This window comes from Mesocricetus auratus, unplaced genomic scaffold, assembly GCF_017639785.1.
Source record: "Mesocricetus auratus isolate SY011 unplaced genomic scaffold, BCM_Maur_2.0 Super-Scaffold_100022, whole genome shotgun sequence".
Taxonomy (NCBI): Eukaryota; Metazoa; Chordata; class Mammalia; order Rodentia; family Cricetidae; genus Mesocricetus; species Mesocricetus auratus.
In genome coordinates, this window is record NW_024429203.1 from 25,942,055 (window position 1) to 25,956,120 (window position 14,066).

Here is a 14,066-nt window from a genome sequence, read left to right on the forward strand (position 1 = left end):
AGACTTCCAATATGCCATCTTTGCCCCTGTGAGAAGAGCTATAACTTCAAAAAGGTTAGAGAAAAGTAGCCCTGGGGCTGAGGAGCTGGTTCAGAGAATGGAGTTTGCTATGCAAGCACAAGGACCTGAGTTCGAATCCCCAGCATTCACATAAAAAATCCAGTTGTGGTTATGCGCACAAGTATCCAGGGCACTGTTAGGGACAGAGACAGGACAGTCGCAAGGGTTTGCTCCAGGTCTGGGAGAGACCCTGTCACAAGGTCATAAAATGGAGAATGATAGAGCAAAGGGACACCTCATGTCCTCCTGTGGCCTGAACACACACACACACACACACACACACACACACACACACACACACACACATACACACGAAAAGAGAAAGAGAAAGGGAAGGGAAAGTAGCCTTTGAGCCAACTGCTGGGAAATTTCCAGCATCTGCTGAGGCTCCAGCTTCATGTTACCATCAGAGGGGCCAGCCTCTTTCTGCTGTTTCAGTTCCCAGGAAAGAGGTAAGGCTTGGACACTCAGGATAGCTAAAAGGTTGACCCTGGGCACAGGAGAGATGCTGGGGTGGGCAGCAGACGCCCCGTTTTTGCTTGAATTTCATTCTGCAGTTCTGAAGAACTGGTGTGGGCCCTCCATCCTTCACATGACAGAAAGAGTGAATTTGCATGCCAGGAAAAACTGAAAGGCCGTACTTCTTCCTTTGAATCAAGTTGTTATTGTTCAAATCCATTATTAATGATCGGGGCCACAGTCGTTTATAACGTGGTCATCACAAAGCAGGGTTACCATTTACACACAGCTCTCTGTGCGTTTGTTATTAAGGTAATATTTTACCACGCATGCGACTTGCTCAGGGCCTGTATGCCTAGCGCTTGGCTTTAACAGATCCCCTGCTCCCTTCTTAGAACTAATCACTCCTTTTCTTTCTTTACAGGGTTGCCAGATGCCAGAGAAAGGGGAAGCAGGAGATGAAAACACGGGGTTATGAAAAATGGAAGCAAGAACACATGCTATATTTTCTCCTATCCTTTTTTTTCTGCCACTCCACAACCACCACCCCGACCACTGAATGAAAAATAAAAATGCAGAAAACCTCAGGAGGCCCATAACTTTCCAATTTTTATTTAAAAATAAACCTGCTGCCGTGGTTGTCACCACTTCCAGTCAGGCAACACACGCTCTGATCCCACTGCCCAATATTTATGTACGAGAAGGTAAGTGCTCTAAAGAGAAAAAATAAATCAGGTTAGACCTTACGGAAGGTGTAGGGGATTCGCTATAAAAGAGAACTTGGCAGCCAGCATCATCCTTTGAGGAACTCACGAGCCAGCAGATGCAGGGTGGGGGACAGAGGGACATATGTGGCCTATTGTTCTAATGGTTTCTAGGCTTCACATCTGCTTAATGTGGAGGCAAGGGGAAGAGACACCAAGGCATTGCCTACATTAAGGACTCTCTGTAGCAATTCAGAAGATGCAGAGAAGACAAAATAATGCCCCAGCAGCAGGGATCAGGCCTCTTTCTTCCTTTTCCACACTAGGTCAACCCTCTGAGTTTTCCCTAGCCAATCATATGACCCTGGAAATCTGCACTGAGGGCTTCAGGAACATTTGCTGGGACCATCTACAACATACTAATAGAATGAAGAAGGGACCTAGGGTAGCAGAGAAGATGGTACAGGCATTCCGGGCATAGGGGTAACAAAAGGGCATTGCTCTAAGCACATGCAGAAAGTCAACTGTGTGTCCCAGGAGAATCACGTGATCTGAGTGTTCACAGCAAATGAATGCAAAGAAGCAAGGCAACTAACTTGCAGCCTGGAGGATGAGCTAAGGTTGGCCTGATGAAGCGGACAGAAAGGGCAGCATTGCAGAAACGGGAGCTTATGCAAAAGTCCTGAGGCAACTAGGTGTGTGGCTTAAGGAACCAAGGGAGAGCCATATGTGGAAGCTCAGAAAACAGGGGAGGTAATGTAGGCAGAGGCCAAAGAAAGACAGGTATGGGATATGCACTGATAATCCCACCACTCAGAAGTCTAGGACAAGAGGACAGTGAACCTGAGGATAACCTGAACCACACAGGGAGTTTGAGGCCAGCCTGGGCTATATATGATAATAAATATTTATATATATACATATATATTATGAAATATAGCAGATGGTAGAGAACCTTGGGGACTTAGGAGACATTGAAAACCAGTTCACTTTCAGAACAACATTGTGAGCAGATATGGGTTGCACATAAAAGCCTTCTTCAGAATGGAGAACAACTTCAGGGACTGTCATGTGCACAGTAAGTTAGGGATGTCATGTCACCAGAAGTCCATGACGCCTTTGTCCATGAGTCTTTAGATTGCTGCAGAGACTGAAGGCTAAGGAAGAGAGCCAAGAAATCACCAGGTGTTGGGGAAGTCCTGTGCATTTGTTAATAAAGAATAAAGCACTGTCTGGCCAATAGGGAATCTAGATAGGAGGGACTAGGAGTCCAGAAAGACTCTGGGTAGGAGAAACACAAGAGAGTCGAGATGTAACGCCATTGGGGTAGGAAGCACGGAAACCTCTCCGGTAAGAGACATACTTAGATTAACAATTATGGGGTAATTACTTAAGTCAGAGCTAGCCAGTAAGAAACAAGCAAGGCCAACAGCTTCATAATTAATATAGCTTCCTGTGTGTTTATTTGGGACTGATGCGGATCTGGAACCAGGCGGGCGGGAAGGCTCCTCTCAAGGAAAGCTTCTCTTTAACAACCAGGAGCCAGACATTGAGTAATTCACACCTTTAATCCCAGCACTCAGGAGGCAGAGGAAGGTGGATCTCTGTGAGTTCCAGGCCAGCCTGGTCTACAAAATGAGTTTCAGGACATCTGGTGCTTCACAGAGAAACCCTGTCTTGAAAAACAAACATAAAATAAAAGAAAGAGAGAAAGAGGAAGGAAGGAAGAAAGGAAGGAAGGAAGGAAGGAAGTTTTTCCCTTAAAGTCTGTCAGGAGCACACTTGTAATGCTAGCAGGAAGCAGAGGCAGGTAGATCAGGAATTCAAAGTCATTCTCAGCTACATAGCCAGTTGGAAGTCAGCCAAGTCTACATAAGCCCTTTTCTCAAAAAAAAAATGCACACACACATATGTATGTATGTATGTATATATGTATGTATGTATGTATGTATGCATGCATGTTTTTTCTGTATATAATCAGAGATGGGGGTTAATGGTTTAACAAGAGAGATTAAGATTAAATCCAGAGAATTTTCCAGAAAGAAGCCTGCAGAATGTTCATGGAAGCTGATAAAGATGAGAGAAAGCCAGATAAAAGGTTCAGGACATATCCTTGTGTGTCTGGGACAGGTCTGCAGCTGCCCTTCCTGGGGGCAGGGGGCCACCCCAATCATCAGATGGAGTGTTTCTGCTCAGGCTGTCCCTGTCCTGCATGCCCTGTCTCAATGGGAGAACAGCCTCCCCATTTCAATAAGCTGGGCAGCCTAGGTTAACATGAACCTACCCATCTAGCACAAAGCACCCATAGGACAAGCACAGAAATATATGCTCGCAGGGCCAGCCGGGTGGCCAGGATGACAATGTAATGCCCGGCCTCAGGTCAGTAATGGGGAGGTATTAGTCATCTCTTCAGACCTCGGCTCCATTATTTTTGCCGGAAATGTGAGAACAGCTCTCACTAATAACGTGTGGAATCACTTCCAACTATTTGCCTTTCAAGTCAGCCTCCTCAGGTCGGGTGACATATCTCGTTTAACAGGGGTGCCATTAGAGGGAAGATTTAACGTACGGCTAAAAGCATTTGTAGCGGGAGCTGTGGGTGGGTTCCTTTTTAAGCTTTCTGTGGCTGGTAACTTGTGTCTCTTCCCTCCATGCCATTGGGTTGTGTTATTGAAGCCTTTTTCTTTTCTGGAGGAGGTTGGTCATTAACTCTCCCTTGCCCAGAGCATCCTTTGGCATGAATAGGGCAACTCAAAAGCTGAAGAAAAAAAACCTCTGTGTCTACCAGAGATTGCATAAGGCTCAGCAGCCTGGTCCTTATGTTGACTCCAAACATCACACCGTCTCACGAAAGACCCCTTGCCCCACGGGGTAACCTGCTGTCTTCTTACAGCAGTGTCTCATGGAAATACCTAGTATGATGGCTTGAATGAGATGTCCTCCCACAGTCTAGGGCACCTGGACACTTGGTCCCCAGTTGGTGGTGCTATTTGGGGAGCCTTAGAAAGTGTGTCCTTGTTGGAGGAAGTACATCACTTGGGAGAGAGTTAAGACTTGTGCCATTTCCAGTTCACTCTCTGTACTTCCTGTTTTTAGTTAAGATGGGAGGAGCTCTCTGCTTGCTGCTACCAGCTGCCATACTTCCTCACTGTGATGGACTTCTCTCCCTTGACAGCTGTAAGCCTAACTAACCTGTTTCTTCAGGTTGCTTTGGTCATGGTGTTTTACCATAGCCAGAGAAATGTAACTAAGACACCTGAAACAGAACCACAAATTAACCAGACCATGAGTTCACATATCTACTAACAATAAAATCCTGCCTCTTGTTTTGAGAAGGCCAACAGCCACAACAATAGGAGAGAAAAGAAGAGAGTTAAGATCACAGAAAGATGCTTATCATTTTATGAAAACTTGTTGATTTGACTGACACTTTGTCTTTTATTGTTCTTGAAGGCTGGGACCCTTTAAGGCCCTTCTTGAGCTTCCTAAATCTCTGTTTCTAGGTCAGCATCCCATCATCTCAACATCTCTACCTATCAAAATAAGAGGCTTTAGTTGCACTTATTGAACTCACAGCTTTGCATGTGGAAGGGGTGCTGTAAGCTCAAATCAGTCATAGCTTTCTGGGTCATAAACTACAAATGATTGACATCTCAGCCAAAAGAGCCAAAGGACACTAATTCACTACAATGTATGACCAACAAATAGCACAGCAGGCTTGACTGTAGGTATCTGGAAATGACACATAAAACTGTCCTCAGAACCAAGTTCCTCTTTCTTTCTTTCTTATTTGTTTATTTACTGGTTTTTCGAGACAGGGTTTCTGTGTATTGTTTTGGAGGTTGTCCTGGAACTCGCTCTATAGGCCAGGCTAGCCTGGAACTCACAAAGATCCACCTGCCTGTCTTGGCTACATTTCTTAAGTCCTGGCTCCATGCCACACAAGACCTGGTCACGAGTTTCTGAAGCTCCATCAGGATGACTTTCTCACCATCTGGAGTCCAATAGAGGAAGAACTTCTCTTGTCTGCCCTGGCTCGCCCAGGTTCTAAGTCATAAATGGATTGGGTAAGTTGGGTTATATGCTCAACCCTGAACTAATCGCCATGTCTAGAGCCTGGAACATGATACTAGAGTACTCTTGAGTCTTCAAAACACATCTAGAGGAAACAGAGAAATAGAACTGGAGTGGCATGAAAGATGTTTCTCCAAAAGCAATATACATCTACACCAAAGAGAGAAAGAGAGAGCTGTCAACAGGGAAGGTAGATACCCTAGTATAGAAATAGCCATTGCAAATAATTTCCTATCCTACCCCATGGGCAACATAAATGCTATTTGATAGTAACATGTACTAAAGATAGATAGATAGATAGATAGATAGATAGATAGATAGATAGATAGATAATAGTATTGAAAACCCCAGGCTGCCTACAAAAATCTTTCTTCTCTACATTTAATATGTTGACTGTACCACATCATAGCACTTTTCTCCATCATGGAGACAACACTAATGGAAGCAGAGACACTCAAAGGCAGACTGACAATATGGGCTTAGCTCTGGACAATAGCCCACAGCAGCTTGAGCAAGCTAAGAGAACAGCTCAGGAAACTACAATGGGTAGGGAAGGACCAGGGAAGAAGCAGGCACAACATTGGGTTCTGGAATCAAGGAGTTAATAAGGAAACCAGGACTGAAGCCCAGGAGTGTGAATGGGACCAAGGCCAGACAGATCAGGGCAGATTAAAGGAAGCGATTTCCTGTGGACTGACCCCAGGCTCTCCAGACAAACACCCAAGCACAGTATTCGACCTACATGGAAGAAGCCAGTGCCCTCCATGCCAAGTTAAGGCCAGCTCAGTAGCCACATGGAGCTAGCCGGGGAAGGCAGGACTGACAGGCTGGGCCCCATGAGCACTGTTTCCTGGCAGAATTCCAGCCTCAGTATATGTAGTATTCAAGGCCAGAAGCTGAACCACTGCCAGCCCCATATGACCTCATGGGTCTCCCTAGCCAACCAGCAGCAAGAGCAAGAGACTCCAGAGGCTCCCTCTACTTCAGAGAGAATTCTGCAAACAAAATTCAGCTTTTAAGGGTTAATCCACAGCCCCATGGGGAGGCTGTGAGCCTCCTCTGAAGGGCAGCTCCAGCAAGTGGGCTGAGACCAAAGGAAAGGCACGAGGCTGCCGGCCTGAGATCGGGTTGGCAGCAACTCCAAAGAGCAGCCCTTCAATGGGATCAATTGTCTGAGTTCTCAAAAGCAGCGGCTGGCTCCCACCAGCTTAGCTAATAGGGTTGAGCTGCCAAGGACCACGGCCTCTGTCTACCAGGCCAATGGTCTTCTACTCTGGGTCTCACTTCTGCAGTAAGCAAAGGACCAATGATCGGTCCTAGCTAGGTGCATATATAGTCAACACCTACTAGGTGTGCGGCATCCCCCTCCCTTTCATCTTCTGGCATCCCCACCAGTCTGTCCTTCACTGATTAACAACTTGGGCTGTGGTATCTATGCATGGTAGGGGCTGAGGAGCAGGGTAGCCAGTGCATGACTAACAAGAGGGGAGAAATCCCAAAGTCCTGAGCTCCTGCCCAAGAGAAACGTGAACATATGATCTGAGTCTAGCCTCCACTTGCCAGATCCTGTCCCCTCCCCACCTCCCAGCCCGCTCAAACTCCCAGGGAGAAAACTGAGGCTGAACTGCCCCTTTTGTTAAAGTGCAGTGTTGGGCTCTGGTTTCTTTGGACTCTGGGTTTCTAGAAAGAGAAGTGGCATGGCAGCATTTCTCACTTCTTCCCCTTTAGATGACTCCAGCCCTGTTCCACCTTCTTCTCTGGTGTCCCCTGGCAGGGCCCAAGTAAATTGTCTGTTAGGCCATCTGAGCCCAGAAGGGGTGAGTGGGTGTGGTGTGGCAGCTGAGGTGACTAGCTTGGGTGTAAAAGTACAGTTGGAGGCCTCCGTACCCAAGGACTCAGTGAGGGAGGGAGAATTGTTGTACATGTAGGAAACCAGCAAGAAGGCAGCAGATGGCCCGTTCCTCCACACCTGTGGGCTGCCGAGCAAGTCTGCTCGTCATTGGCTTCCTTGGCAGCCTGCTCTTGCCTACTACCTGTCAGCCTGGTTCTGATGACCCTCAGATTGGGGTGTCAGTTTGCAACCATAATGAGAGCTTCCTGGAGCAGCTGCCACATCTTCTAGAGCTTTGCTGGAGAAAGGAAGCCAAGGAAAGTCTCCCTTCCACTCTGTCTGCCACGCCCCGCCCTCGCTGCTCTTCTCCCTAGAGTGCACATGCCAGCCACTGTCTCTCCCTTCTGCATCTGTCTGCTGGAACTAGCCTGGGAAGACCTCAGACACTCCTGTCGGGTCTGCACTGCTCTCCCACTCCAAACCCGCTTATGTAAGATGCCTGGAGGGGTCTGCAGCAACACAAAAGCTAGTCAGGCAGGTGGGAGACCATGGCAGAAAAAGTGAGACCCACAGCGTATTTAACCCACAGGAGAGGAGCTAAACCCTGGCCCTCCAACAGGTGTCCCCATGCGCCACCATCTGTCCCTGGTCACTAAACAGGACATCAAGACTCTCAAAGTGGAAGGTCCTGTTGCTCTCAGCCCTGCCCATCACAGATCCTCTGCCCAGATGAACCCTTAAGGCACAGGTATCCCTGTCCCACCCTTACCCATTTGGACATTGGGTCCTTTTATTTCTTTATTTGAGGAGCTTGGCTACTCTGTGCTCAGTGCTCCCATGGGCACAGGTAGGTGACACTGGGCCCATGGATACTTAGCTTCTGAGTCATTGAATTATCCTTGATGTCCAGAGCTCTCCGGAGGACATAAAAGTCATGGCAGTGACCACAGGCCAGGTCTCCCTCCTCTTCTAGATGAAGCCTGGGCACCCTACCCTTAACTCTACTGTCTTATGCTTAAGATCAGCGTACCCCACCCCAACAATCTACCCGCAACTCATCCCCCTGGAAATACCTGATCACTCCAGTCCACACTGACACTCCCACCTATGTAAGCTGTGCACTTAAAATCCGCTGCCCGCAATTCCATACTTGCTGGGATCTGGCTTTGTTTGACCAGCAGTTGTTTTAATGTGTACGTCTGATTCTCTCCGTGAGGATAAGGTCATCCCAAGCAGTAAGTACTGTTTGCTTGTTTTGATTCCCACTGGGCTGCGCATAGATTGATGTGGGGTAAGTGCTCAATAAATGCTCATGGACTTGGCTAATGGACAGACAGCCTTGCAGGGGGCTCTGCCTCATCTGGAAAGGAAGGTTACCTAAGTCTCCTCTCACCCGGAGGGACCCAAGGTGCTATATCCTGGAAGTAGAGTCCAGCTGGCCAGTTCTGGCTCTTTCCTATCAGTCCCGTTGGCCTTCTGAATCCCAGTGGGTTTAAAGAGGCTGGCGCTTGTGGCTCTTACCAACATCAATTTGCAGTCACCAGGATGTAACTTCACCCTATGCTGCGTTTATAAATTAATCTCCTGGGATTAGATTCTGTGTTTTAGTAACACTCCTGAGGCATTGTATTTACACATTAATAATAAAAGGGAAAAAAGTGAGACAAGTTCTGACAACTTTCAATAACATTCAGAAATAAAGTGTGAGGCACAGAAGTGTCCAAAGTTAATTAAGACCATTTGGTGCTGACGAGGGTGGGGGGTGCTGCCTGCCGTTCTCCGACAGGTGCTATTTCTGAAACCCAATTTCCTTGTCTGTAACGTACCTGATGCCTGCAGAAGAGGAGGCATCAGAATAAACTGAACTAGCCACTGAACTTCTGCTTTGTATTAAAGAAGTATGGACACTCTGCCAGATAAGTGGAAGGCCCCAGGAAGAGGAAGCCCGCGGTGAACGCGCACATCTGCTCCTCACAAGTGGGGCCCTTAGGGAATTTGGCAATGCCCTGTTCCCTGGATCTCTCCACTACAGTGAACTATCAAGCATTTACCTGAAGACCTCTGTGTGCTATCACACTGGAAACAAAATGGAGAGATCCCAAGAAAAGACATGGACTGAAGCTAGGTGTCCCTGTATGGTAACAAGCATCGTTTATAGCACAAAGACTTGTAGTTTGTTTGCAGATGCATTGCAATATGGTAATAAGCATCGTTTACTGCACAAAGACCTGTAGTTTGTTTGCAGATGCATTGCACTTCTGCATTTTCTTCCTTTGCATTCTAACTTTCTTCAGTTTTAGGATGGTTATTTTAATGATGCAAAGCCTTCCTCTTGGGAACAAGAAGCAAGAAGGAATTCTCTTTGTTTCTTTCTGTGGATTGTTGAGTGTGAGGGGAGGCGTGACAGGAATAAAGGAAGATCTTAGAAGAAGAAATGTTCCGGGTGCTACAGGTATGGCCCCTGGTGAAGACATCATCTCAGCAAAGTACTCGTTTGCACATTCCCCAGAGCACTGCCTGCTTTGTTTATTTAAGGGACAGATGAATCCCTCCCCAGCCCATGGGATTCCCCTTGGTTGTCTCCTCCCACACCCCCAGCCCCTGGAGTAAAGAGGTAAAGTCAGCAGCATCACATACCTCAGCCGCATTGCAAATTGAATCAAATCTCAGGACGACTCTGGCAACCTTTGATTGTCCATCCAAAGAGAAAAGACACAGCGTAAAACAGAAATGGAGTTTGGAATGACATTGGCCTTCTGTGTTTCCTGCACAAACCAGTATTCCCAGCCTAAGATATTCTCAGTAGGTTGTCATGAACCCTGTTTTTTTACATGGGATTCTTATTCTTGGCTCTAACAGATGACTCCCAGGTAACTAAGCAGGTTTTATCTCTGTTTTGAATGCATTTCATTAGGTGACAAACGTGTGTTTAATGGGAAGTTTTCATTTTTCCACTCAACAGAATCTTTATTTTGAATTTGGAACAAATTATGTGAAGGATTTTATTTTGAATTTAGAATAAAAGGAAGTATAGCATGGGCAAAGCCCTCTTGGTAGTGGATCTACCCCACAGCATGAGACTCAGAGGAACTGATCTCCCGCTCATGTTCTGTGCTTGTCACAATTTCAGCATTGTTTGCTCTAGATCAACGAAATAACATCTGAGGTCTTCAGGTGAAGACAAGGCTTATAGACATGTTGTCCGTGGGTAACTTGATAGAGAAAATATGAGTTCAGAAAATGCCAGCCTAGGTTGCATGGAAGGAAACATCACCTAAGTGATGCCAGCAGCCTGTAGCTAGAGTTTAACTGTGCCAGAAGTCACCCCAAATAATCACTCAGAAACTTAATATTGATTGTAAATGTTTGCTGATAGCTGAGTCTTGTTACTAGCTAAGTTTTACATTTTAAATGAACCCATATGCTTTTATCTACCCTCTACATGTAGCTCATGGCTTGTTATCTCATTTTTGACATGTCCTTCTTCCCCTGCATCTGCTGATGGCTCTTCTGACTCTGTCCTTCTTCATCCCAGCATCCTCAGTTTGGCTGTCCTATGGATAGAGATTTCTGGAAAGAACAGAGGCAGAACAATGGATCCAAGGTTATCATTTAACTATAAAGCAAAGAAAACCAAAACACATCATGTTTTACCACTGGGGTGATAGTTATACATATCACAACCACATCTGGTTTGGGGGGACTAGGAAGGCTCACAGGGAAGAATCCACTTTACAAGCTACCATGTGCCCAAGATTTACTGTGAGATGTGACCTGAGAGACTCTATGATGGCCAGGCTATCCTCTTCTACATGGCTAGGCCCCAGTCCCTCAGCGGCTCACTTCTTAGACATCAGAGAGAGAGAGAGAGAGAGAGAGAGAGAGAGAGAGAGAGAGAGAGAGAGAGAGAGAGAGAGAGAGGGATGAGTCTCCAGTGTCTAGATAAATCTGCCCTTGAGAACCCAAAAGTTTCTCATTTGTTTTTCTTTTAGGACATTTAGCATGAGAGTCTAGGTGGTCTGGATTTGATTCTTGTTTGCTTAGATAAGTTACATTATCTCTCAGGTGTTTGTCAGTTTCTTTCTCTGCATAGTGTGGTTAATAACAACTGGCTCCCAGAGGTACTGCAAGCTTATTATGAAGATCAAGCTAGTTGATTCATTTTTAAATGTGTAGAAGAAGGTCCAACGTTATTACCAAAGTTAACAGGTTTGGTTTAAACCCTGATTGGTAAGAAGTTGGACCAACTGCATTAAGACTCCACTTCTTGTTATTTTCTTCTCAATATTAGATAACCCCAAATTTTTCTTTGCTATTGTAAAATGCATCTTAAGCTTTGTCAATGAAAGAAAGAGAGAGGGGAAGGGAGGAAGGGAAGGAGGGAGTGAAAGGGATGAAGGGAAGAATTAAGGAAGGAACAAAGGAAGAAAGAGAGGAAAAGAAGGAGGGAGGGAGGGAGGGAGGGAAGGAGGGAAGGAGGACCAAGTAATTGACCTGAGAGGTATCATGTGTTTGTTGTAATGTATGACTTTATAACAACCTCTCCTGTCTCCGGTCCTAGAACATCTGTGAGTATCAAAGACTGTCCATGCTCAAACTCAAACCCATATACTTCTCAACTGTGTCCCATCAAACCTCAGCCTTTATCAAAAGTCCAAACCCACATGTCATTGAGGGACCATAGCTTGTTTTCTTCTTCAAGCTGAGCAGCCCATGGGCCCAAGGCTAAAGCCTACAGTCTCTCAGAGGCGCACTAGATCAACCTTTCCCACCATGCTCCCATGTCTTACAGTGAGCATGGTGAGGTTCTACAAGTCTTAGACTTGTCCTCGGGCCCTCTTTTTCATTGTCACTCTGACCCCAAACCCTGCTCATTTTAGAACCTCCCACTTATCCACCACATCTAGCCTCATCCACACATATTGAACACTAAAGTCAAGTTTGTGTCTTTCTTGGTTCCTGGCTGGGATCATTTAGAAACATCTGAAGTTCTACAAACACTTGCATTAGGAGAAGCAATGTTACCACATTCTGTGACTGTAGCCTTCTTCACAGGTGTTTTCCCATGCTGAGCTAAACCAGTCAGCTTTTTCTGGTTTTCTAGACACTGATTTGGCCTCAGGAAGCCAACCTTGGCACCCAAGTAGACTCCATGTACATCCTTCTATTTCCCTATCTACCTATTTATGAAATCACTACATACCTCAGAGCCAATGACTGGAGATTACAACCAAGCATCAACAACTGGGCTGGGGAGAGATGGTTCAGTCAGTTAAGTGCTTCCTGTGTAAGTAAGAAGGTTTGAGTCTGGATCCCCAACCCATGTAACAAATCAGACATACCAGCATGAGTTTGTGACCTCAGCAACTGGGGGCACAGGAACAGGAGAATTACTTGGCCATGCTGGCCAGTCAATCTAGCCAAATCCATGCATTGCATGTTCAGTGAGAGACCTTGTCTCAAAAAATAAGGTGGTGAGTGACTGGGGGTGACAACTATATGGGTGTACATAAACACACACACACACACAAACACACACACACACACACACACGCACACACACATCAACACACACATAAGAATGTGCACATACACATCAAGCCACCTATTCTCACCAGCTTATCCAAACCTACTTGACATTCTATTAGGAAAGATACATCAGAATCCATAACCCCAAAATGCAATCTATACCCCTAAACGGTATCTGCTGCTGCCCTAATGCCCCGATAATCAATTCCCCACGTTGCAACCAGGATGATCTTTTTGAAAATGTAAATCTGATCATCATACACAAACGCTCTTAGAGCCCTTCATTAGCTCCTCATTGTTCTTTGGACAAAGGCCTAAGCCGTTAGCACGGGTTCCCAGTCCCGGTTGTCTGACCCTAGAAACTTGCCAGTCTGACCAGCCCTCGCCTGCCTTGCAGTCCTCCAGCCCCAATACCACATGAACACTTAGGGGACTCTAGGAGGACTTGCTAGAACTGTCCCTCCAGACAGCCCAGAAAAGTGGGCTTTCCTCTACACTGCTGCAGTGTCTTGTGGGGAAGAGGGAGATGGGACTGGATTTCAGTTCCCAAGCATGGTTCCCCAACCCAACCTCAGGAGGGATTGCAATGTCACCAAGCTAAGTCATCTGCCTTCTTCAAAGTTGTTCACATGCAGGTCTTCCTCCTAACATTTAGCTTTGGTTCACAGGAAATACTCAGCTGGGGCCCTCTAAGCCTCTCCTCCAACAATTTCCTACTAGCCCTTAGATCTAAATGCAATCATCATCTCCTTAGGGATGCCTGCCTTCCTTTCTCTTCCTAGGTTTCTAACCAGCTTAGGTTCCTTCATCATACATTCTCATCAGACAAAGCTCTCATGTCTCCCTATCTCCCTTGGAAGCCTATACTCAGTTCTGTAACAAATGTCTGCCTCCCTTATTATATTATAAGCTCCATTAGAGCACAGCTTCTCTCCCCCTCCTTCCCTTCCTCTCCCCTTCCCCTTTCAACTTCCCCCCCCACACCTCACCAAAATTCCAAAACATAACACAGGGACAAGTACATAACTGTTAATCATTGGACATCTATCGAGCACCTACTGAGTGCCACACAGCAGAGGGTAGGTCTGGCCTTTATTCATCCAAACAACTTTTCGCCTCCCAGAGGCATGATTAAGCACGTCAAAGAGGAAAATATTCTGTTCCACTTAATTATGCATTTTTATTTAAAAATAGAAGTCTTTATTAAAACAACAAAGCATAAATATTAAAGAATGTATTTAAATAACTTGTGTAATTTACTGCAAGCTTTAAAGGTGCATAAACACTGCAGTGTGATACCATGCCTTTTACTCCGCTTTGCCCTCATTATCTGTACTTTATCTTAACCCAAGTGGAAGAAGTAATTCACTCTAACTTCCCGAATTTTGTCTCCAAACCTGCTGTGGCTT

General features: G+C 45.9%; 1 long non-coding RNA gene across 1 annotated transcript in view; it reads right to left on the reverse strand.

Moving 5' to 3' along the window:
• LOC121133488 overlaps positions 1-14,066 on the reverse strand; it is a 160,711-nt gene that overhangs the window by 55,629 nt on the left and 91,016 nt on the right. Inside the window, exons 2-3 of the long non-coding RNA XR_005870338.1 lie at positions 10,564-10,698; positions 9,766-9,813 (exon numbers count right to left, since the gene is read on the reverse strand). This is a non-coding gene — a long non-coding RNA (uncharacterized LOC121133488). The remainder of the gene's footprint in view (positions 1-9,765; positions 9,814-10,563; positions 10,699-14,066) is intronic.